General features: G+C 31.7%; 1 protein-coding gene across 2 annotated transcripts in view; it reads left to right on the top strand.

Annotated features, from left to right (window-relative positions):
• The window catches only part of LOC142353693 (plastin-3-like), a 577,871-nt gene that overhangs the window by 449,167 nt on the left and 104,143 nt on the right, over window positions 1–24,561 (top strand). The gene's annotated exons all lie outside the window — the stretch shown is intronic.

The following is a 24,561-nucleotide window of genomic DNA, read 5'->3' as shown; positions in this document are numbered from 1 at the left end:
CGCTCTTCTATCTCTTACGGTAACAACAACACACTCTGCCGTTAAAAATTTTATTTTATTTTGAATAATTATATTAGCGAAATTGTGCCAAAATTTAGCCGAAATTTTAGCCTGAAAATATGAACGAAAACAGTCGAATGTTCACAAAATTTTAAAACCTCGTTTTCTCCCTGTAAAAGACCAAAATCGACAAAATCTTTTTAATTCCGTATTCTACGCCGGACGGGATTTTTATTGATACCACTCACAATTCTCTACGATGAATTTATCGGTCGGCCAAATTTGACTGAACAAAAAAAAACCCAGTTGAGTATATAGTTCCTCCCTCCCCACTAATATCGGGGTCGGAACAACTATTTTTTGTTCTTTAGATCAGTAATTGCTTCTTAATCCGCGTTCATGACACCTATGATGTTAAGAAAAGTTGTTTTGCGGTAGATATTGTTAACCTTCAACTGCTAGGCGTACCGGCATCTGATTGGATCAGTCGTTGATAACCATAAATTTGCAATCCAATTGAGTAGAAAAGTTTTAATGTATGTGGAGTAGTATATCTAGTATGTTTGTTTGGGAAGCTGGGAAATTTGTAGCCCGCGCAAGCTTTCCGTAGTCCATTTCTAGTATTGTTATCTCTGCTAAGTTGGAAATTTGATGTGAATCCCAGTTGATTGTCGATAAATTTATGTCTTTGTCTTTGCACACTATTGCGGATGCATTTTTGCGGAAAGTTTTGAATACCGCGTCATTTTACGCTAAGATGCACCTGTATTTGCTTCCTTTTAGAGGTCTATGCAACAATAGTAAAAAGATCTCCATTTTGTTAACTTCTTGTTGGCAACTAGTACAGTTGACCTGGAGAATGACGTCACATTTCAACTTGGTCGCATTGTAGTTAAGAGCTATGCAGACTCCTCCAGGGGAATTTGTTTCTCTATTAGGGGCCTGTCTGATCGGAGCACTGTAATTTCTTAGAAGATAGATATCACTTTTCACATTTGCTTCTCTTCTCCAGTTCAACTAAGAACCGAGTTGTTAGCATCAGTATGTCGAGAGAGACTAGTCATGAATGTCCCGATTCTCCGGCTGGAGCACAGGAGGTTTTATTCAAAAGGCAAGGTTTCATTGAAACATTTCTTCGTGTTAGTGAGAAGTCTTTCAAAATTTCGAATTCTGAACTTGTCTAATTTTACTCCATTTTTAATCGCAGTTCTCTATTTCTTCAGACACAGATTTTTTTAAAACAAATGTTCTTAAGAGTGCGTCGGAAGCAGAAATATGTCTTTTTTGAATTTTTCCATCTTTTCGATGCTTCTAGTCAGAACAAACCTTACACTGTGTTACGTTTGTGCCGTTATATTAACGGTTCTAAGTTATCTCGGTGTTCTAAGACTGCAGTATTGATGTCATCTTCTCATTGGATGAGAGCAGCTCCTCTGATTTGGTCTTCAGCGTTCCCTTGAATGCTGAAGCTTGAGATGAAATTGATATTCTTTGAGTCTTGGTTGTTTTTTAGCTTTAAACTCTGGCGGCTCCAAGTTTTTAATTTTCAGTTTTTCCCAGATGACAGTTTTGCTGCGTAACTTTTCCAATGCTTTGTTGGCAGCATTTTTTTAAAACCCCTTCTCGCTCCTAGTAATGATACGTCTGTCTATTTTGTTTGTCTGTCTATTTTTTTGTCTGTCTAATCTCATTTTTTTCCTCAAATTCTCAAATTTTTGAAAAGCTCTTTTGTTTTCGTGTGCGATATCTGACAAAGACCTCTCTTTCTCAATTTTTAACGCAATTATAACGAAGGATAATGATGGTGAATAAAAGTTGCGCCAGTTGAGAATTTGTGACAAGGTATTTTCGCAGTTGTCCACGAAAAGCCAAAATAGCCCAAAAAACAAAAACTTGGATATTTGCCACGTAATGTAAACTACTGATGATGCGAATGGCATTTTCTATAATTTATTTTGAGTTTTGATATCGAACATACAGACTGTCTCTTTCTTATTGAACGGAATATAATGGCGGTTTCCCCATGTTTAAAACTGGTAATTTCTGGTGTAGTGTAATGTACACTTAACTTAACTTACACAAGTGGCGTCTATGAATCGAGTGAGGAAAGCGACTACAAAAAGTGAGTTCATAGTGAAGTCCATCAAATGCCAGTAGTTTTTCAATAACTCTTCAGTCCCACAGTCCTCAAGTCTGTCACCTCTTTCCAGATCTTTCCTTTTATACAAAAATAGCCCCTAATTGTCACGAATGCAACCATGTCTATTGAACTAGACTCAAGATTTAATCTTAAGACTCTAGTCGAGACCTGGAATTTATGAAAAGACCTATTAACTCCAGGTAGGGGGGTAAATGTTGAATTAAATTACACGGTCGAGGACCCTAGTTAAATTCGAGGCTAATTCTTTCCATAAGTCCAGCCAATTTTTTTCATATGCTAAAACGAGGCAAACTAAAAAGTTCCAACAACATCTGGGTTTGATCTCGTGACCTTCTCCAATCTTTCCCACTTCTAAACCAATTGCGCTACATGTCCTTAACTTTGAAGGAAACTGAAAACAAGTCATTATAACGGTCGCGAGCGTAACTCCAGGACATGTTTTATTATCCAGCCAAATTCCAGAACACGTTTATTGTCTAGCCAAATTCCAGAACACCTTTATTGTCCAGCCAAATTCTAGGACAGTTGTTCTAGTTCCAGCCAAATTCCAGGACATCACATTAGGTTCAGACAATACCTTTTCATACCCAATATCTGTCGAGGACAGTCTTTTAATATTTCCAGGTCTCGACTAGTGTAGTCTTTATTTCCAACGATGTAATGAAGTTTCAAGTGAACTCTGGAGAAGTTTCAAGTGCTTTCAGAGTATTTTAACACTTTTGTCTACGTTTGGAGAAGAGAGTACACTATTTAGCTATAACAACAAGGAACACTATGGAATAAATTGAGAAGAAGTGCTCTGCAATAAATAGTGGCAGCTCGACTATATTACAACCTGCTCAACTCGTGATTGGGGGCTTAACTAAATACAATAAGGATCTTCAATTTTGTCATTAGAGGTTATTATATATCACTAGAAACAGCTAATAAAACTCAAAGTGTAAAAGAAGTACGCAAATTTTGGCGCACTTCTCAATTGACTTTTAGTATAGTGAACTGACCAACTGGAGTTCAGCTGTTAACACTTGCGAACATGAGAGAAAATCAGGTCACGCAAAAAAATGTCGAGGGTAAAAAGTCGTTAGAAAAATTAAAACGGTCTAACAAAACTTTGCATAAAAAATGTTCAACACCTGTACAAGTATTGCTTCAATCTTCGTCCGAAAGCAATTAAAAACAGTACAATTAATTTTTCTCATCCCAGTAATTTGCTTTATACCCGTTCTACTTTTCTTTTTTACTAGCTAATTAATTTCCAGCCCATCTTTTGTTGCAGAAAATATAACAATGGATTGTCTTCCGTGATGATAAGAAGATTATCTCTTTACACCAAAATGGATTTGGATTTGGAAATAATCTCGTTTGCAATAGATGCTGAATCAACAATTCTGTAACTATTTTTTTAAAAAAACTTATAACGAAGCACAGTTCTCATGACCTTGAGTTCTAAAATCTTTCTCACACTATAAAGCAAAAGCTTCAGAAATCGAACTCTTAACTTTCAACAAATCTGTTCCCGATAGACAAAGAATGAAAACGCTATCAATGTTATCGACCATACTATATATAACGCACTCGTCTGCAAAAAAAATGTGTAAGCCTTTTTTACAATATTTTGCACAATCTGCCAGATCATGGGAACCACGCCAATCTTTACAAATTAGCTGGGATCTCATCTACAACTTTAAATCTTTTTTCATTTGCATAAAGAGATACAGATTAAACTCGCTGACAACATAAGTAAATTTCATTCACATAATCATTACATCCAAATAATAACAAGGTATAGTAATTACAATCCATTAACCAGTGTGAAACACCTGTAAAACGGTGAAGCCCACTAGTAGTGGATGAAACAAGGAAATCAACCACCAGCAAAATTTGGCCTGTTCTCCAAACGCTAATCGCGCATGTCGAACAGGGCCAAATTTTACTACCTGCTGATTTCCTTGTTTTATCCGCTACTATATATTAGCTCTATATTCACTTCTTTTATATTTTAAATCTATCATTCCTTGTCTCACTTAGTGCAAACCACTAGTGTCGAGTTAAGCTGGTAATTAACCATTATCAGACGGATAGTTAGGGTTCTATCCCCACTGACTCCAGTGGACGTCCCCAGATACTAGTATAAAACTAGCGAGACCGTGTAACAAGCACGTAAACAAATTTGCGAAAAAACTTGAACAAAAAAGAAAACTTGAACAAAAATTGAAAGAAATATTAAAATAATAAAAATATACATATATCCCCTAACCAATATTTAATCAATCTAAAACTAAAACTTTCTGTCTCACTTGGTGTAGTGGTTAAATCATCGAGTCTAGTTAAGTTGCTTTAGCAAACGGAAGGTTTGGGGTTCCTTCCTCACTGACTCCAGTGAACGTCCCCCGACTTTGATGTGAATTACTATGAAACTACGTAAGATAAAAAAAACCAAATTCACAGTAAGGTTGATCAGTGAAACTGATTCGCAGATCCCTACTGTGAGACTGTACATGGGACACACTGTGATGGGTCTACAGTCAAAAAACACTGAGATCGGTAAAAACACAGTGATTAGTGTTTTTTTCAGTATAACTAATCAGTGAATTTGTAAAACAATTCCGTTGAACTGCTTCGCAGATGAGATCGTGTAACATGCACGTAAAACCAAACTTGAGAAAATTGTTGTAACCACTTCGTGGATCTGAAGCCACTTCGTGAATAACTTGAACTAAAAGAGCACAGTCAAAAAACACTGAGATCGGTGGATACACAGTGATTAGTGTTTTTCAGTGTAACTTGAATAAAAAACCAGCTTATTATTTATTCTAAATCTGGTATTAATTAAGAAAAAAAGGTCTAAATCTAAAATATCAGGGAAGCTGCTTGGTTTACCGCGAGCAGAACTCGTTCGCAGATATTTCAATAAAAACCAAAACTACATCACAGATAACTTAAAAGAACTAAAAAAAGAATTAGCTTCTTGAATATTATACTTATAAACATGCTCTCTGAATTGATTTCTAGCATGGCCATATCTATATTGATGAAGATAAATACATAGTCTGCATTTCCTATTTTTAAATCTATATAATGATATATGTTTATAAATATTACACAAACTACATTCTAGATATTGATCAGGGTCAGAATCATGATATCCCAAATGTTCTATATAATCTTTCACTTTAAACATATATTTTTATACATAACAAGAATATTCTAATTCTTCACAAATATTACAAGATTCTTTCCAAGGTTTATATACACTCTTATAGCATTTCAATTTCATTTTTCGAAAAATTATTTTTTGATTCTTTACCTAAATAAATACATCGTCTCTCAATCAACTAATACTAGTGTCAAAAACTTCTGCGATGTCTGTAATTTATCCTTTGAAACAAAGAAGGGTTTATACAGACATCAATCATACGATCTCAAACATCAGGAACTATTGCAGAAAATGTTTGAGTCTGAAGAAGAAGAAATCTCGGATGAAGATGATTATATTATTAAAACTATAGCCAAAACTGAAAACAACATCTTCTTTAAAATTAGATCGGCGAAGTTTTTTCAAGGATATGAATGTAAAGAATGTCATGAAGCATTTAAGAATAAAATAGCTCTAACTACTCACTCATATAGTCATAATCGTAAGTATCTAGAAAACACAGAAGATTTTGATATAAAATCCAGTCAGAACATGAGAGAATTTTATATTACTGATAAAGTGGGAATTACATTGAAGACATAGACGGGGCAACTAATTACTCTTTAGAAGAAATTAAAAACTGTTACCATATCAGAAAACTTAAGAGTTTTGAAAATAAGATCACAGCCGAGTGTGAGTATAAAAAGAGAGCCAAAGAAGAAGTTAAAACTACTAAAATATTTTTCAATACTGACTATATTATTAATAACGCAATACATGAAAAAAAAGACTTCACACAATCGGCGAAGCCGTTTCACGGATGGTTAAACTTTGAAAAAGAAATGTATGAAGGTTATGGTTATGAATTCGAGTTTCTTGGAATAAGAAGTACTCAGTTAAACATTGAACCAACTAAAGCATCTAATGGTACCCATATAGATTTAACAGCTGATCTCAAAAACTCTAAATCGATATTAAATATACGAAGTTATAAATACAACTGCTTGCAACTAAAGATCACCGCATGGTTACATCCAGTCATAGGTAATGCAACTCGAGAATGGTAAATATGTAGATAAACTAATTGAACCAAGACAACAACATGAAGATGACTTCGGCTATATATTTAGAATACAGAAAATACACAATATTAATATTTGGTTATACACCCCCTGTGGTGGAGGTAAAGTAGAATTGTTTAAACAAGTGGATGACTTTAATAAAGATAGAAAAGTTGTAAGAATACTAGTTTGGAGTAATGGTCAAATAGAACACTGTGCCCTAATAAAAAATATAGAAACCCTGTTAGATCGCCCAAATAAAGGTAACATTAAATATTATCATTGCGATAGGTTTACCTATTGGTTTAACTCACAAATTAAATATGATAAAGACGAATGCAAAAACTCATTCAAACCAGAGATTGTTTGTCCTAAGAAAAAACATATTACTTTTATAAATGAATACAAACGTCAGAATATAAAAAAAACATTATAACTGCCGATATATAATGTTGCATTGTTGAAGTCTCAACTAATGATTGTAAATATGTAATAGCTGAACATATTCCAATAGCTGTTGGTTACACCTGGCAAGGTAACTTCAAGCACTACTTCGGTCTAGGCTGCACCAAAAGATTTGCTTGAGATCTATTAGAAATAGAAACAGAGAATAATTTCAAACATAATGAAAAAGATGATATTCACAGAAAAAGATAAATTATATCTTGAAACTAATAACACTTGACATATCTGCAGCAAAACATGTATCAATAAAGTAGTAAATCAATGTCATGAAACTGGTAAATATAGAGGACCAGCATGTGAAATATGTAATCTAAGATACAAACAACAAAACTTCTTTCCAGTAATATTCCATAATGGCTCTGGCTATGACTTCAACCTACTATACAGTGAACTCTTCAAACAGAATAATGACAAAAGAAAAGTAGATAACATACCACTAGCTGCTGGTAAGTCTAAGATGTTTAGCATTGTTGTCTCAAAATCTTAGATAGTTATAATTTCTTAGCTATGCCTCTAGATCAAATGGCAAAGATATACGGATGTAAAACTAAAACATTATATCCATATGAATACTTTGGTTTGTATAAGTATGATGAAGCTATAGGTAATCTAAAAATAGAAGACTTCAAATCCTCGCTACATAATAATTTGCCAACACAAGATGAAGTAGATAATTTTAATAGTGAAAACAGTCAGAAAACTGGTAAAGATCTAACTATAGAGAATTTACAGAATGATGTCGAAATATTAGACTATTGCTTGAATGAATATGTTAAACTAAGTATGAAAGAATTCAAGCTCAATCCACTACATTACGTTAGTCTCCCGGCTTATAATTTTTATGGTTGGGTAATGTCAAGCGGTGTTACATTAGATACGTTGCAAGATGAACAAATGCTAGATTATTTTGTCGGAGCAAAGAGAGATGGTATATGTGGAATAATGGGTGATAGATATGTTAATCGGCAAAGCCGCTTCACGGATAACAGTGATGTTAAGTCCATCAGTGAACCTGCTTCGCAGATGGCAAAGCATGACCAGAGGTACATATGGTACATAGACGCAAACAACCTATATGGTTATGCAATGATGCAAAAATTACCTTATAAGGACTTCCAATTTACTACTACTCTGGATGCAATATTGATTACTCCAGATGATAGTGATCATGGTTACTATATAGTTTGTGATATTGATTATACTAATGAATGTAAAGAGAGAACAGAACAGTTAGCACTAATGCCTAATAAGAGAAATATAAATGATAATGAATTAGGTTACAGAGAAAAAGATGGAGGCAAGGCAAGATCAGAGAAATTAATTTTAGACCAAGACAACAAAACAGAAAATATGGTTCATTATGGGATGTTAAAGTTCTATGATAACATGGGAGTAAAAGTAAAAAAATTACATAGAGTAATTAAATTTGAACAAGATTATATATGTAGAGATTATATACAAAATAATACAAATAAAAGAGCAACAGCTAAAACTGAAGCAGAAAAGGATGTAAGGAAATTAATGAATAACTCCCTATATGAAAGAATGTGCATGAATCCTCTACACTTCTTTCAAAGCAGTTTCTTGCATGATGAAGAAAAGATAAAGAAAAGTGTAAGAAAACCAAGATTTAGGAATACAACTAGATATAGAGATTATAGCCAAATAGAATATATAAAGATAAAAAGAATATAGCTCACCTGTATATCTAGGAGTAACAATACTCGAACTTAGCAAATTGCATATGTTTGATATATTCTAAAATATTCTACAACCATCCCTCAAAGATCTAACACTTCACTATATGGATACGGACAGTTTTGTATTAAGTTATAGTGAAGGTAATGTTAGTGATGAGCATATGGGCTTAAGTAATCTAGACATACCTATAAAAATTAATAATAAATTCCCCGGCAAGTTTAGGCACGAGCTGGGGAGTAGGATTATTGGGGAATTAGTTTTATTGTCCCCCAAAACATATAGCTTCAAAAATTATCCTAAAAACACTAAAGAAAAAGGAATAAAGAAGCATAATAACACGAGGCACATAGATTATTATAATGCATTAATGAATAATAGACAGAGAACAGTAGATGAAAGCAGAACACAAAAAGTTGGGGATAGCATTACAACAACAAAAACAAGTAAGATTAGTCTGATATATTTGATGATAATAGGTTTTATGTAAACAATATAAAAGTTATCCACATGATAAGGAATTATATTTATTTAAAAAGGATTTGATAAATACGATTAAGAAATGATATAAGGATAAGGATAAGGATAAGGATAAGGATAAAGATAAGGATAAGGATAAGGATAAGGATAAGGATAAGGATAAGGATAAGGATAAGGATAAGGATAAGGATATGGATAAGGATAAGGCTAAGGATAAGGATAAGGATAAGGATAAGGATAAGGATAAGGATAAGGATAAGGATAAGGATAAGGATAAGGATAAGGATAAGGATAAGGATAAGGATAAGGATAAGGATCAGGATAAGGATAAGGATAAGGATAAGGATAAGGATAAGGATAAGGATATGGATAAGGATAAGGATAAGGATAAGGATAAGGATAAGGATAAGGATAAGGATAAGGATAAGGATAAGGATAAGGATAAGGATAAGGATAAGGATAAGGATAAGGATAAGGATAAGGATAAGGATAAGGATAAGGATAAGGATAAGGATAAGGATAAGGATAAGGATAAGGATAAGGATCAGGATAAGGATAAGGATAAGGATGTAGATAAACTGATCTGCGAAGCGGGTTACATGATTAATGATATTAAAGAATTAACTATAGATAGCAATAGAAAATTAATAGAAGCAGCTATTATATTATATAATGAGTTATTATAATTAGTAATTTTTTAATAATTATAGATCTAATTCACACTTAGTTTGATATTTTTATATAAAAAAATGACTAAGATAGATGAACTTATAGAATTAAACTATCTAGAAAAACAAAACAAAAAGAATAGATTAGAAAATAAATTAAAACAACAAGAATATTATGGTGAAATAGAAAGTTATTTGATCCTCTAACTAAAACTTTAAATACTAATAGTGAAATACTACAGGCCCACCGAACACAAACAATGGAAGCAATCGGTGAAACCGCTTCTCGGATTGGTGAAACTGCTGCGCAGATCCAGGAAGCTGGTTCCCAGATCGACGAAACCGGTTTATGGATAGAAGTCAACACAAATGCATTGAAAGCTTTAGAGTTCTCCCCCATTCAACAAAACGGGTTCTCTGTCAGAGAGCCTATCACATTACCAGGTCGAGAGGGCAAGTTGTTTAAACTAAGTAACGAGATGCTTGATATTCTAGCAGATATGAGAAAACAAACGAATATTCAATTACGATTAGTCCCATTCAATGCAAATGAAAATTAGTTTATAATTAATAATGTGCGTACTCATATAACACCGAATGGTATAAAACTAAGAAATAACAACTATGATTTCACTAAAGGTTTCCTTATGTTTATCACTAATAAAAATGTGACAAAAAGAGACATAAAAGGTGATGAAAATAAAAAAAACGATTTCTAAGGGATATTGATTATAAACAACGAGGGGATACTAAAAGTAATAGATCGAAAGTTATAAGAAGACTATCAATTAGTATCGCATCACCGAGAAGAGATTCCTTTAGTAGTGAATCCACTGTTTATGATACTAATGAAGAAGAACAAGAAGAAGTTAAAGCTAGTGGTTTAACTAAGACACACCGAAATAACTTAATAGAAAGACTAGAATTATTAATACTAGAAACAAAAGCTTGTCATGATGGATTATATGATGAAATGCAAGATATATCTAAGCATCTATTATTTATGAATATTATTAATCAAGAGCAACTAGATAATTTTGTTTTGATTTGAGGTAAATGAAAATTGATGGAAAAACAACAACAACTAGCTAATGAAGAATTTAGCCCCCAAATAACAAATTTTAGAAGAGAAAGAATAATACCATTTTGTAAAGATGAAACATGGTCAGCTGATTTAAATGATAAGTCATCTCTAAGTAAATACAATAAAAATTATAAGTTTTTATTAACTGTTATAGATATATTCACAAAATATGCATGGGCTATTCCATTAAAGAATAAATCTGGTTTATCTATAACTAATGGTTTTAAAATAGTATTAAATGGACATCCACAAGGTGGCTCTGAAAGTCCATAGGGTGGCTCTGAAAGTAGAAAACCAAAAAAGTTATGGGTAGATAGAGGTAGTGAGTTTAACAATAAAACATTTAAATCTTTGCTTAAAGAATATGAAACAAAACTATATTCTACTTATAGCGATTCATAGGCTGTATTCATAGAGAGATTTAATAGAGCATTATTACACATAATAAATAAACCAATGTTCATCAATGGTGATGGTAATTGGGTAAATATATTAAATGATGACACTAGTTGATGCTTCTAATAATCCTGATAAAGTTATATATATTATATCTACTACTACTAAGATTGAACCAAAGGGTAAACCTGGCTACACCCAATTTAAAGTCGGTGATTATTTTAAAAATGCAGATAAACGTGATATCTTCTCTAAGGGATACACTTCTAATTGGAATAGAGAATTGTTTAAAGTTAAAGAAGTTCTAAAAACACAACCACCAACATATAAGATAGAAGATATGAATGGAAATATAATAGAAGGTAAATAATATGAACAGGAACTATTAAAATCCGAGTTTGACTTTGAATCTAATAATAAGGTTTTGGAAACATTAGGTATAGTTTTTACTGTAAACAAATACAAAGATGACAAGAAATAGATTTAACCAAGCGAAACATCATATGGGGAATGGAAACAACTTAACAATAAGTAAGGCTCGTGGGTTATTCCTAGAAGATATTGATCATATTGATATGAAGGATACTTATAAAACTACGAATGTATATCCTCCGATAGATGAAAAAGATGTTGTTAAAAAAGAGTGTTGTGACAATAACTTATTATCCTCTTCTAATAAAATAGACATTTTAAGTAGAATCATAACTGATCTAAGAAAGAGTGACTTTGATAAAGTTACAACTAAAACATTACAACTATATGAAACACAAGTTAATGATGAACTAATTAATGAGTTAATTGAATCAGCAAATGAGGTCACAAATATTGTTAAGTTTTGTAATAAAGTTGCTGCTGATACTATCTCTAAATATAATCAATTAAAAAAAGAATTTGATAATAATAAGGTTAATCAGAAAATCACTCACATACAACTAAATGATATGTTTACTACGGGTCTAAAAAAATTTAAAGCAATTAATAAAATGACTAATTCTGCCGTTGATGAAGCACTTATAAAGAATAAAAGGACAAGAGTATAATATATACTTGCTTTACTTTTATGAAGTACGTTAGTTGATAATAAAGAGCAAGCAAGATTTGAGATGCATTATGGATTTAAACAAAAAGATATAACGAAAGAAATAGAAAGTTTTTATACAAATGAAAATAAGCAAAACTATGACGGAGTCCATGACCAATCCAACAGCACCGAGTGAGAGATTACTACATCCAGATTTGTCATCGGTATCAGAAAGATTGATAAATGAAAAGATCTTAGCTAATAATAAATTTAATAACAACATTAACATTATAAAATATATTAGAAATTATTTTGAAACTGAAACTAATAACTATAATAAGAAGTTAAGTAGATATAAAAATTTTACTAACATAGCTGAGATAACAGAAATAGTTTTATCATCATTGGCAACAACGGCAACAACAACATCAGTTGCATTAACAGGTATAGGATTTTTTTATTCTATACCAACAGCTTTTGCTACAGCAACTGTCTGTGGTTCATTATCAAAAACAATTAATACTAAAATACGAAATAAAATTATAAAGTATGCACAAATGTATATCTTAAGTAAACAGTTTAGCGACAAGTTTAATAAACTATATACTAAATCAATGAAAGATAATAAAATAGATAATGATGAATGTAATGAATTAGTCAAGGCATATGAAGAATATAAGAAGAAAAAGAAAAACAAGCTGAGTATTTTTTTAGATTAAAGATATTAGTGTTTAGTAATAATAGTATGTTTAGTCATAATAATATTAGTTTTAGTATTTATCCAGGAACTGGCTTCGCAGATAGATAGATATATATAAACATAAATATAATCATGACTATAACTTTAAATATAAAAATAATCATAAATACAATCATGACTATAATCAAATAATTATCTCTTCTTAGTACCTAAGTATCTTCCTCTTCCTTTTTGTACTACCTTTATACCTTCACCAGTAGTTGCAAATTTAATTAAATCAGGTGTGGCTGATAGAGCAGCTCTAGGGTTTCTACTTACAGCTGCAGTTCCTTTTTTACTTGCTATTTCTAATGCTCTTACTGGATTATTAGCAACTTTCTTTCCAAAGTTAACTGTAGCTCTACCAACACTTTTAAAGAAATCTTTCAATTCCTCTGCTTCTCTTGTTCCATCAGATACTGTCAATGATTTATTCCTTCTACATTTAGTGCAGGATCCTCTTAGCATTTTATTACCTTTGAAGTAATAGCTCCAATTATATTATTAGTACCACTATGATGTGTGCCACCAACACAATATGAACTAGTTTTGAACTTGTTTAATAGACTCATTTCTGTTTTTAAAAAATAATGGAAGTTAAAAAGTATAGTCCCTTTGTTATTATTAAGCCTAAGCCTAAGCCCAGGGTTAAACCTAAAGCCAAACCCAAACCCCAAACTAAACTTGAAGCTCGAGGCTTTGCTCTAGAGAATTAAAAGAAATTAGATATTATTTATGCTAAGGTTTTGTTAAGACTAGTAGGAATCAGTTTGATTATCATTGATTTAGTCATTGTTTAGTCATTTGTTATGTCAATAAATATATCATTTATTATAACTTTGTCTTAATTATAACTAAGACTATGTCTTTGATATAATATCAACCATCTTATTACCATCACTATTCACACTAATAGCCTTTCTAGTTAATACTAATCTATAACATATAACATCAGTAACTGCAGCACTAAATTTAAAATTAAATTGTATTGGTTTTGGACCTATATGATCACTTTGATATTTAGTATCGAATACATATATTCTATAACTACTTTTGAATATTCTATGATTTATATATGGTTTTAGATTGTGTGGTAGCCCATTATAATCTTATCTATTAAAGCTAAAATCTCTTTAAAAGCCTCTTTATATTTATTGGTACCATAATTAAAATTCATTCTATCCTCGGGATAAAACTCACTACCAATTTTACAATAACATTCAGTAACATTCAATATATCAAATGTACTTGCAACATGAGTTTGTTCATTAACATTATTACCTTCGAAACCAACTGATATATTGTGTTCTTTCCCTTCCACTTTCCATACCAAGATCAAACAAGAAGTTAGTAGCATTGGGTACATTCTTATAAAATGTCTTTCTTTCATAATAGCTAAAGTCTACATTATTCTTTTTACTTAAACCCTTTTGCACGATAATTCTATTGTCATTATTGGGATCAATACTAGGCACAAACCATGATATATCTCTAACATCTTTATTACCATCGTTAGCAACTGCATCAGCACCAGCATTTATTCTATATAGAGCTCTATCATTATTATTTCTTTTTAATATTAGTTTAAAACCTAAACCATATATAATATTTTCTAAATCATTTACGAAACCAAATAGATCACTCATCTTAGTCATCATATTCATATGACCTCGTTCTGCAGCAAAATGGTTTCCTTTAAGTTGACTATCTCTTTTACCTTGATTTCTAACAAAACCACTCTCATTTCATCATCAGTACTAGTTAATAACGTATACATCAATAGATTAGGACGACATATCTATATATTCAATAGTCCTACCACCACTAGTTTCAAGCTTAACTGAACTAAACAACGCCATCATACCATAATTAACTAATCTGATATTAGCATCATTAGCAAATACACCACCAGCATCATCTGATACAACAAACTCCATCTCTAGATATGAATCATGTAAATTTAAATGATTCTCTTCTCTATTGAGTCTCTTCTCTATTGAGATTCTCTTCTCTATATCTCTTCTCTCTTCTCTATTAATATTAGTATTGATTGTATTCATTGTTGCTAGATTATTTGGTTTTTACTTAATAATCTTACTTTTGTGTATATCATTATTATAACCATAAGTTGTATCCAAATTAAAATCCATTTTTATTAGATAAAAAATGACAGACAATTTAGTCTTATGGGAACTGCAAAAGATACATGATGCTTTAACTAAAACTAAAGATGAACATACACCTAACTTTAGAATGATAAAACCAACAGAATAGTTTAACTTTAGTGAACCTATACTTAATACAACATAACCCTAACCCTATCTCTACCTCAAGCCCAAACATTAAATCTCTACTTATAATTATAAAGGAATCCCATTGCTATATTCAACTATTACACCGGGAGGATATAAGTTAACTGACATAGTAGAATTAATAAAAGAAGAAACTGAGGGCAATGTTATAATAGAACCTGATAAGAATACGATGAAATATTTAATGGAAATAAAACAGAGTGCAATTAGTTTTGATATAGAAAACTCAAAAGCCTCATTACTAGAATTTAGAAAAATAGTTTATAGAAAAGGTAAACATAAATTTCAGAAAATTATTGACATTATGGGTTTCAAAAATATTAACATTCATTGCAATATTATATCTGGAGCTAAAAATAATGGTAAAGATACAGGTATATTATATGTTTTAATCTAACTGAACCACCAGGTTACTTGATAAATATTATAGCAACTAATATCTTATGCCAAAATGTAACTAAAGATAGAATAGAATATATAGAGTTTCATATCAAAGATGAGTATGGAAGACCTATAGACTTTAATGGCGATGTATTAAGTTTTACTTTGCATCTATGTTAACAGCTAAACTTAGACTTAGCCCTAGACTTAGACTAAACAGTTCCTATTTCCCTAATAATCATAACGTATTTAATATTTTCCCTTCAAAAATAATAAAAAATGCTTGGTAATAAATGTGTTGAATGTAAAAATAAGTCTTTGGGTCATAGTTGTAATTCGTGTCAGGGTAAACCATATCAATGTTTTGTATGTAATAGGATTACAACATATAGAGATAAACATGATCAATTACTAGAACATTTTAATAATCCTGATCAATATCTAACGTGTAGGAAGTGTAAATTATACAATTATTTCTCTCAGTTTAGATTTAAACAATTCTATTGTAGGATATGTACTAAAGAAAGATTTAGGAGATGGAAACCAAGTGAAGCATGGAAGCCAAGTGAAGCATGGAAAGCAAGTGAAGCATGGAAACCAAGTGAGGCATGGAAACCATTGAGGCATCAAATTGTATAATAACAATTAATTTACAAAACTCTTCAATCGATCCCAATTAATTCTTAGTTTACCATTAATATTTTTATTTTCAGTTATATCAATAACAATATAATTATAAGGCTCTTTCCATACCTTATTACATATATTAGCAAAACCATTATAACCAAGTTCAATATTATTATAGAAATCTTGATATATCGATGCTAGGACTTTACCTCTCTGTTCAAATAAAATAAATAGATTAAAGTTCTCTATAACACTCTGCCTATCCAGAGAGAACAGGTTTTGATTAAGATATATCATATTGCAATTATTATGTCTACCTCTACAAAAGTATTCATTAATAACTGGTTCTTTGGGTCTAACATCATCAAATATCATTAGTTTCTTTAAGTCTTTGGGTAGTTTATCAGGAGATCGTGAATCTTTAATAAATTCTATAATTGCTTCAACGTCAACAGAGTTGCGACTTCGTCGATTGCGACTTTCTAATCCATTGTATTGATCACCAGTAGGTCCAATGATGTATAGCTTATCAAAATATATACTAGCTAGAATTAGTTTTTTTTAATAAGAATGTCTTACCACATTCACTTAGACCAGCTTAGACCAGATATTATACATCTAAAGTTATCTGGGAATGCGGCTTCAGTAATTATATTATCATCATTTAGCCATGATTGTAGATCTTCATTTAAATTTACAGAGATATTGCTAGTAGGACTATTGTCATTAGGTTTACCCCTTTGATGTTTTTCATCAAATAGATATATAAAATTATCATCTGCGAAGCAGGTTCCCTGATTAACATTATCATGAACATTATCATTGTCCTTGTCTTTATCATTAACGTTATCATTAACATTATCATTATCCTTAACATTAACATTATCAATATCATTATCAATATCATTATCATTATTATTATCATTAACATTATCATTAACATTATCATGATCATTAACATTAACATTATCATTATCCTTCTCATTAACAGTATCGTTAACACTATCATTATCATTATATTTATCATTATCATCTGCGAAGCAGGTTCCCTGATTATCATTATCTTTATCATTAACATTATCTTGATCATTAACATTATCATTATCACTATCATCTGCGAAGCAGGTTGGCATGCCACGGACGGAGACCGTTCCTTGATTAACATTACCACCTAAACAAAAACACTCATTAAAAATTCCTGGATGTTTACATTGATTAACTAGAATATTTAGAGCACTTTTAAATCTAAATCCTCTATCAATAAGATAGATCATGTATAAACAATAAGCCCCAAAATAAGATTCATCATATTGTTGTATTCTTTCATTAGAATTTAGATCAACATATTCTTCAAAAAATAATGGTGGAGTCTCAACGCCAAAACTATCAAAGTAATACACAGGACCACCTTCTCTTCTTATAACTAAAACCCAATGTGTACCATCAGTTGGATGTAAATTTGCAATAATGTTGGAGCTGGGATTGGTAATCTGCGAAGCAGGTTCCCCGATATTATCTGGAGTTTGATCTCTCATTACTATTTCAATTGGTGTTAGACTTATATCTTTACCTATATCCTTTATTCTGATATCACTCATAGCATTAGTATCAAAATTAAATTTATTATTGAACTCCTCAAAAATTAGGATAAGCATTTTTAATAGGTATAAAAATGGAGACAGGTAGCGTAGTTATAATTTTTATTTTCTTAGTTGGAATTTTTTATATAATATATGATTCAATACCAAGTAAATTTAGAAAACTAGAAGAAAGCTTTTGTGGGTTTATGAATAGGAGTCTAGTTAGATTTGAGTATGAAAAGTCACAATTACATACTATTGTTTATGGTGGAACTGGTACAGGCAAACCAAATTTTATTAGACAATGCTTAAAGTTATACTTAGATCCGCGGAGCGGTTACACCGATCAAAACTAAAACCAAAACCAAAACCAAGACCAAGATCTGCGAAGCAGTTTCACCGATCAAGCTAAAAATATAACAACAGTATATAAAGATGATAGAGATTGGATAGATCCTGAGACTTGTGAGTGTTATATTGGATTTATTACATGTGATATAAATTTGATCACATCAAAAAATAAGTCTAAATTCAAAGATAGTGTAATTGTTCTTGATGATATGGGTGTTAAGTTAAATAACGGTATAGCTTATTACTTTACTGAAGGTAGACATTATAATTTTTAAATGATTGTAATGTGTCATGAACCAACTCAAATAATTAATACAGCAAGAATGAGTTGTGATACTGTTTATTTAACAACTCATAATGGACCTGATCTATTTAAAACTTTAATGAGATATATAAATGTGAACATGACTTTAGTGAAATAATAAGTGAGTTAAATATTAACTATTATAATTGTACAGATGGAATGTCAGATGAACTTCGTTATGGTATAATTAAATATAATAAGAAGGAAAACACTTTTTTTATTATTAAAAGTAATAGAACAATGATATATGATTCAAGAGTTGGTTTTATTGATTTAAAAGCTCTTAGTTTAAAAAATGAATTAGAAGGGGAAGATATAAATAAACTTATAGGATATATGAAACCACTCATGATAAATGAAAGAGATAGAAATACCATTAATCATGATAATTATCAGTTTTATTTTAATGAACTTCTTACTTTAAATAATATTAAATTTCAGAATGATGTTTTAACAAAAGATATGGTAAAAGCAAAAGTTTTAAAACAATTATCAGATATTGGTGGAATTATAGGTTGGGGTTTAGTTGTAACTAGTTATATTTATCCTGATTCAATAATAAAAACTGTTGGAGCCGTGGCAATGAGTGCAAGCAATATGTTGAATAGAGCAAACACTTTGGTTAACGTTGGATATGGAGAAGATCTGGCTAGCAGGTTCCCTGATATGGGAAATGATTATACCAATCTACGAAGTAGCTTTGCTAATATGCAAAGTGATTCTACTGATGGTGAAACATGGACAAAGTCCTATTTGGAAAGTGATTATACTGATACACAAAGTGATTATACCGATAGTGAAACATGGACAAAGTCCTATCTAAAAAATAGTTTAGTTAATGGGGAATGTAAACTTGTTACACCCTTAGAAAAACTACCAGAAGAATATATAAATGAAGAGACGGGAATTTTGAATAGAAAAGGGGATAGTTTTTAACCAGACTATATGGAAATAATGAAGAATTTAAAGAAGAGATTGTAAATTTTGTTGGAAATAAAAAAGAATTAGACCTTGAATTGATTTCAGATAAGAGATGTAAAACTAATACACTCAATACGTTAGGAAACAAATATTTAGCAGAGTGTATCACATCTAAAGATAATACTAAAGATTTAATTGAAATCATGTTTAAATATTATCTGCGAAGCAGTTTGGTAAACCACGAACAAAGTTCGTTGGAGAAGGGCAAGCCTTGTTACACCAACCACGATCAAAGCTCGTTCACTGATCTGCGAAATGATTCGGTAAATATTATAGTTTACCCTGTGATAAATGCTTTTAAAATTTTTAGATTGTAACTATAAATATGGAAACATTGCTGTTTTAAAATATCATTATGAATCATGTCATAAAGATAAAACTGATAAATGTATGTGTGGTAATATAATATTAAGTGGTACTTGTGCTAATAATTTTTCTCCATGGGGTTGTTCTTTAAAAAATGAATCTAGTTCTAGTTCTAGTTCTAGCTCTACTTCTATTTCTGGTTCTGGTTCTAGTTCTATCTATGACTCTAACTCTAACTCAGACCCCAACCCCAACCCTAATCTTAACCCCAACCTTAACCCTAACCCTAATCCTAACCCTAACCCTAATCCTAACCCTAACTTTAACCTTAACCTTAACCTTAGCCAAGAAGTCTTAATTAGAAGTTGTAGAAAATGTAATTATATAAAATCACTAACTGATTTTGATGAGAGTAAGTATACATGTAGAAGTTAAACTTCAGCTAAAGTTAATTGTCCATATTGTGCTTCTGTTGTGAGATATGATGGAATTCGGGCTCATGTAAAGAAACAACATCCAGATAAAGAATTACCTAGAGGATTTAGTAGAAATCTGCGGAGCAGTTACACTGATTTGAGTGAGAAAACAATTAATCCTAGTTGGCAAAGCAAGACTGTAAGTCCTTTAGTTATTAGCCAAACTGAGGAAAGTTGTTCGTGTAAATATTATAATTTTGTACATTTCTTATTAATAATGGGTTAAATATAGAAAAAGTAAAAGAAAATATAAATTTATCGGAGAGTATAGATAATTTGAAATAAAAGTATAAAAAAATATCAAAAAAATGGAATCACTCTTTAAGAGCAAAAAAGAGCAATCTTTCTACTGGGGGATCACCCCGAATCAGAGTGAATCGCTCTTAAAGAGTGAAATGTAAATTTTGCTTTGATTTTTTGATTTTTTGTTTTATTTTTTGATTTTAATTGATTTCTGATTGATTTTTGATCGAATATAGAGAGAATGTATAGTAGTGGATAAAACAGGGAAATAAACAAATAGTAAAAATTGGCCCTTTTCGACGTGCGCGATTAGCGTTTGGAGAACAGGCCAAATTTTGCTGGTGGTTGATTTCCTTGTTTTATTCACTACTCCCACTTCAGAATATAATCTTCTGATAAGTTTTTCCAGAACATTCGCAGATGCACAACCTTTCCTCATACTTATGGCAGCCCGGATGGAGGTGCCCTCCGGAAGTGACCTCTGTTTAGACCAATGCACACGGCGTCTTCCCAGACCAAAATTACAGGGTCTGGGATTTGGTTCGAGCGCAAAATAGTATGATCAGAAGTCACTTCGGTCTGAGAAAGGTATGATCAGAGGTCACTTCGATCTAGGGATGGTTTGATCAGAGGTCACTTCAGTCTGGGGTTGGTATGATCAGAGGTCACTTCGGTCTGGGAATGGTATGATCAGAGGTCACTTCAGAATAGGAATGGTCTGATCAGAGGCGGACTCAAGTGCACATTAGTCTGATCAGAGACCATTTCGAGCTGATTTTTTTCGATTTTTTGTTTTATTTTACCGAGTGATGTTGGCTCTGCCACAAGGAAACAAAAAGCAGCATTGTGATCACAGACATATATAGAGTCTGCTGTCTTTGATCAGAACCAAAGAGGTCCAGCTGATAGAACAAGCCAGTCCCCTTACAAGGAAATTTTGCTTAACTGGAGAATACGACGTTTTATATGGAAAGCTGTCTAAATACATCCAATGAGTTTGAAATGTGCACTAATGTAAACTAAATAAATGTTTTCTCAGCGGTTAGGTTTCCTTTCTTTAGCAATAATAGTTTTAGATTGGTCTTTTTTAGATGAGTTTGTAATAATATCTCTTTTAATAATGTAAACATCAATTTTTATGAAATGAATGAATTATAACAAAATCGTATGGTGAGATGATTTTGAGCGCAAAATCGTCTGGATGATCGTTTGGATTTGGTCTGGGCCATGGTCGCACAATCGTCTAGACAATGGGCTGATTTTGGTCTTTCCGTCTGGAAAGGTCTGATCAGAGACAATTTCGATCGTACTTCGAGGATAATTTGGCCTTGGATGGTCTGATCATAGGTTACTTTCTTCTGGCACGGTCTGATCAGAGGTCACTTCCGTATGGCACCTCAGCCTGTGAGCTTTCCATGGAGCAAAGAATTAGTTGTGCTGACACTTTCCATAGTATATCCAGATTACTAGTCTGTATTTAGAGGTTTTGTCTTTCAGCCCTGATAAGAATACTAGCAGTCGAAGGACATTAGTTTTTGCAGTAACTTTTGGTTTATATGTTCTTCTACTCACTGCGCAACATTTTGTCCCGAATATTTTCCTTTGACGATATGCAGAGCCAAAATTAGTTCTCCGTAAGTTGATGCTTCCGATAAATGTTGAAAGGGCTTGATGATTTTTTTAAACTAATTGATTGGATTCATTTTGGTAACGAAAAATTGGAATGAAAAGTCCTAGACAACAGAAAATTTCAGTACTCAATTGATTGCCTAAAAAGTAAATTATACAATATTTAGTCAAACAACCTCTTCACCTCAATTTGGTGGCTTCTTTTGCGATCTTAATTTTCTTTTAAAGTACTTTCTCCAAGCATTTTGATTTGTGTGCTTTTGATTTTTGCCCATAAACTATTTTTCTATTTTTTTTTCATAAAAACGACAGAAAACAACTTTTTTTGATATTTAACTTTTCAATAATAACAAAACAAAAATGACATCACAGAAATAATTATCACCCACAAAAAATTTTTAAGCCGGTACTTACAATAACTTCGATGGTGGAGGACCATTAGAGCAGGAATCATTTCATTAAAACCAATAGCGCCCTTTGATCAAGCAAAATAGTTACAATCCATGGTTTGAACTAAAACCGTCCTAAATGGAGTCGCAATTAATCATAAAATAAACAACATTGCGGCAACTTTGCTACCAAAACCATTTGGCAAACAATGATTGAATCAAGGGCAATGACAAACAAAATTAGGATCATTTCTGTTTCGGAACCCAGTGCTTTGTATGCGCACCATTTTTATACTGTTCTATAGCATGTCGCTATGTAAAAAAGAGCAAGCGTGCCAGAGAATCGCCCTCTAAACTGGGGGACGAAACAGAATATATCCTTAATTTCGAATAATAGCCTCAATAGGTTAATACAACAAACCTATAACAAGCAATACAATTTCAGTCAACCAAACATATAAATAACCACAATATAAAAAAAATATATAATGCCAAACTTTGAAATTATAAATTTTTTAATAAAAATTTGCTCGATACTTTTTTGTACTGTTTTTAACCACTTGCTAGCTGTTCCCAAACTAGAACAGATCATTGCGCTAATCGTTTCGTGTCTCTTGACTTTCTTGTCTTTTTGGTAAGAAATCGGTTATGAAATGGCTTTTTTGTAAGTTATGAAAGAAATGCGCCAAATAAATTAAAGCAATGAAAAATTTAATTGGGTTGAAATAAATAAAAATTCTGCGCACAAACTTTACATTAAAAAACTACGAAGAAATACGCTAAAACTATGTAAGAAATTCGAATTTTTACAGCATTTTTATTACAAATTCAAAGCCCTTAAAAACTGTTGAAAAAAGGCATGGGATTTTAGGCAAAAAGTAGATTAGGCAAAAAGAATTTTGTATCCATTAGGAGAAAAATCGGAAATAAGTTTTTGTGGAAATTAGTTGAATACCATTTAAAACACTTAAAGGAGGTACTGCATTGTTTGCTGATTATTATAAGGTATTTAAATTACGATAACAATTGACTTCGTCGAAAACAGCTTAAAAAGAAATAAAAGATTGAACTTAATATTTGAATCATGATTTCTCCCCTAAGATTAACCCTAGCTCCTCCAGCTTTTCGCGCATTCGATTTTCTCTTTATACCTAATTTTTTTCCCTTTTTACTTCCTGAAAAATCATTGGTCGTGATGACATTGAGTACAATGAACTATAAATAAAACATTGAAAACAAGATACAAGTTGCTTGCAATTTTAACAACCCTTTTTACATGTAAAAACGACTGTTGGGGACATTTAACAACTTTATAACATCGAGTGGATTTTGCAGTACATTTTTTGGGTGTTTTAATTGCTGTTTGCTTAATTTCCTCAAAACAGTTTCAGAATTTTAGCTTAATGTATACAAAAAAGTCGATTTCCTAATCGAGTTTTCGCCCGATATACCTTCCCCCGTAAAAAGGTATAGAGGAGGGCGCTGAATGAGTTAATAGTCGTAAAAATCTTCAGTTTTCAACGGATTTAGGGAACGTTGGCGCTTTCCGCTCCCCTCAAAATCAATTTACGTAAATATTTTGATTACAAGTTCCATCAAAAAACCACTTCATACATATAATTTTTTGACTTTGTAAGTCCAGCTGCTGTGCCTCGTTCTCGCATCGAGTTATAAACTTGAATTACTCTGGAAAAAAGTATGTAAAATTCAAGACTCAATTTCGAGCATTTTTACTGTGTATCGGAATATAGACAAACTCACAAAGGAGAAAACTTCATGATCTATTTCGGTATAGAAACATGTTCAACAAACGTACCTTGAACGTACAGGACGATAACATACATATAATCACACACAAAATCATAGTAATCTCTCTACGAGAGAAAGCCGCATGTTTTTTTTACTGCAATAGACAACCAGAAGGTCTTCCGTCAAACGTATCTCTGATGTCTAGATGAAGGTCGAAAAGAGGTCAAAAACCTATTAGGTTTTACCTAAAAAACCATACACAAAATTTTATTGGGGCAAAAGGTTCTGACTTTGACGGGGTTTGATCCCCCGCACCCTGGTCCG

Source organism: Convolutriloba macropyga, chromosome 14, assembly GCF_964194025.1.
Source record: "Convolutriloba macropyga chromosome 14, txConMacr16.3, whole genome shotgun sequence".
In the NCBI taxonomy this organism is placed as follows: Eukaryota; Metazoa; Xenacoelomorpha; order Acoela; family Convolutidae; genus Convolutriloba; species Convolutriloba macropyga.
Note: the sequence above shows the minus strand (reverse complement) of the source record. Positions and strands in the feature narration are given on the sequence as shown.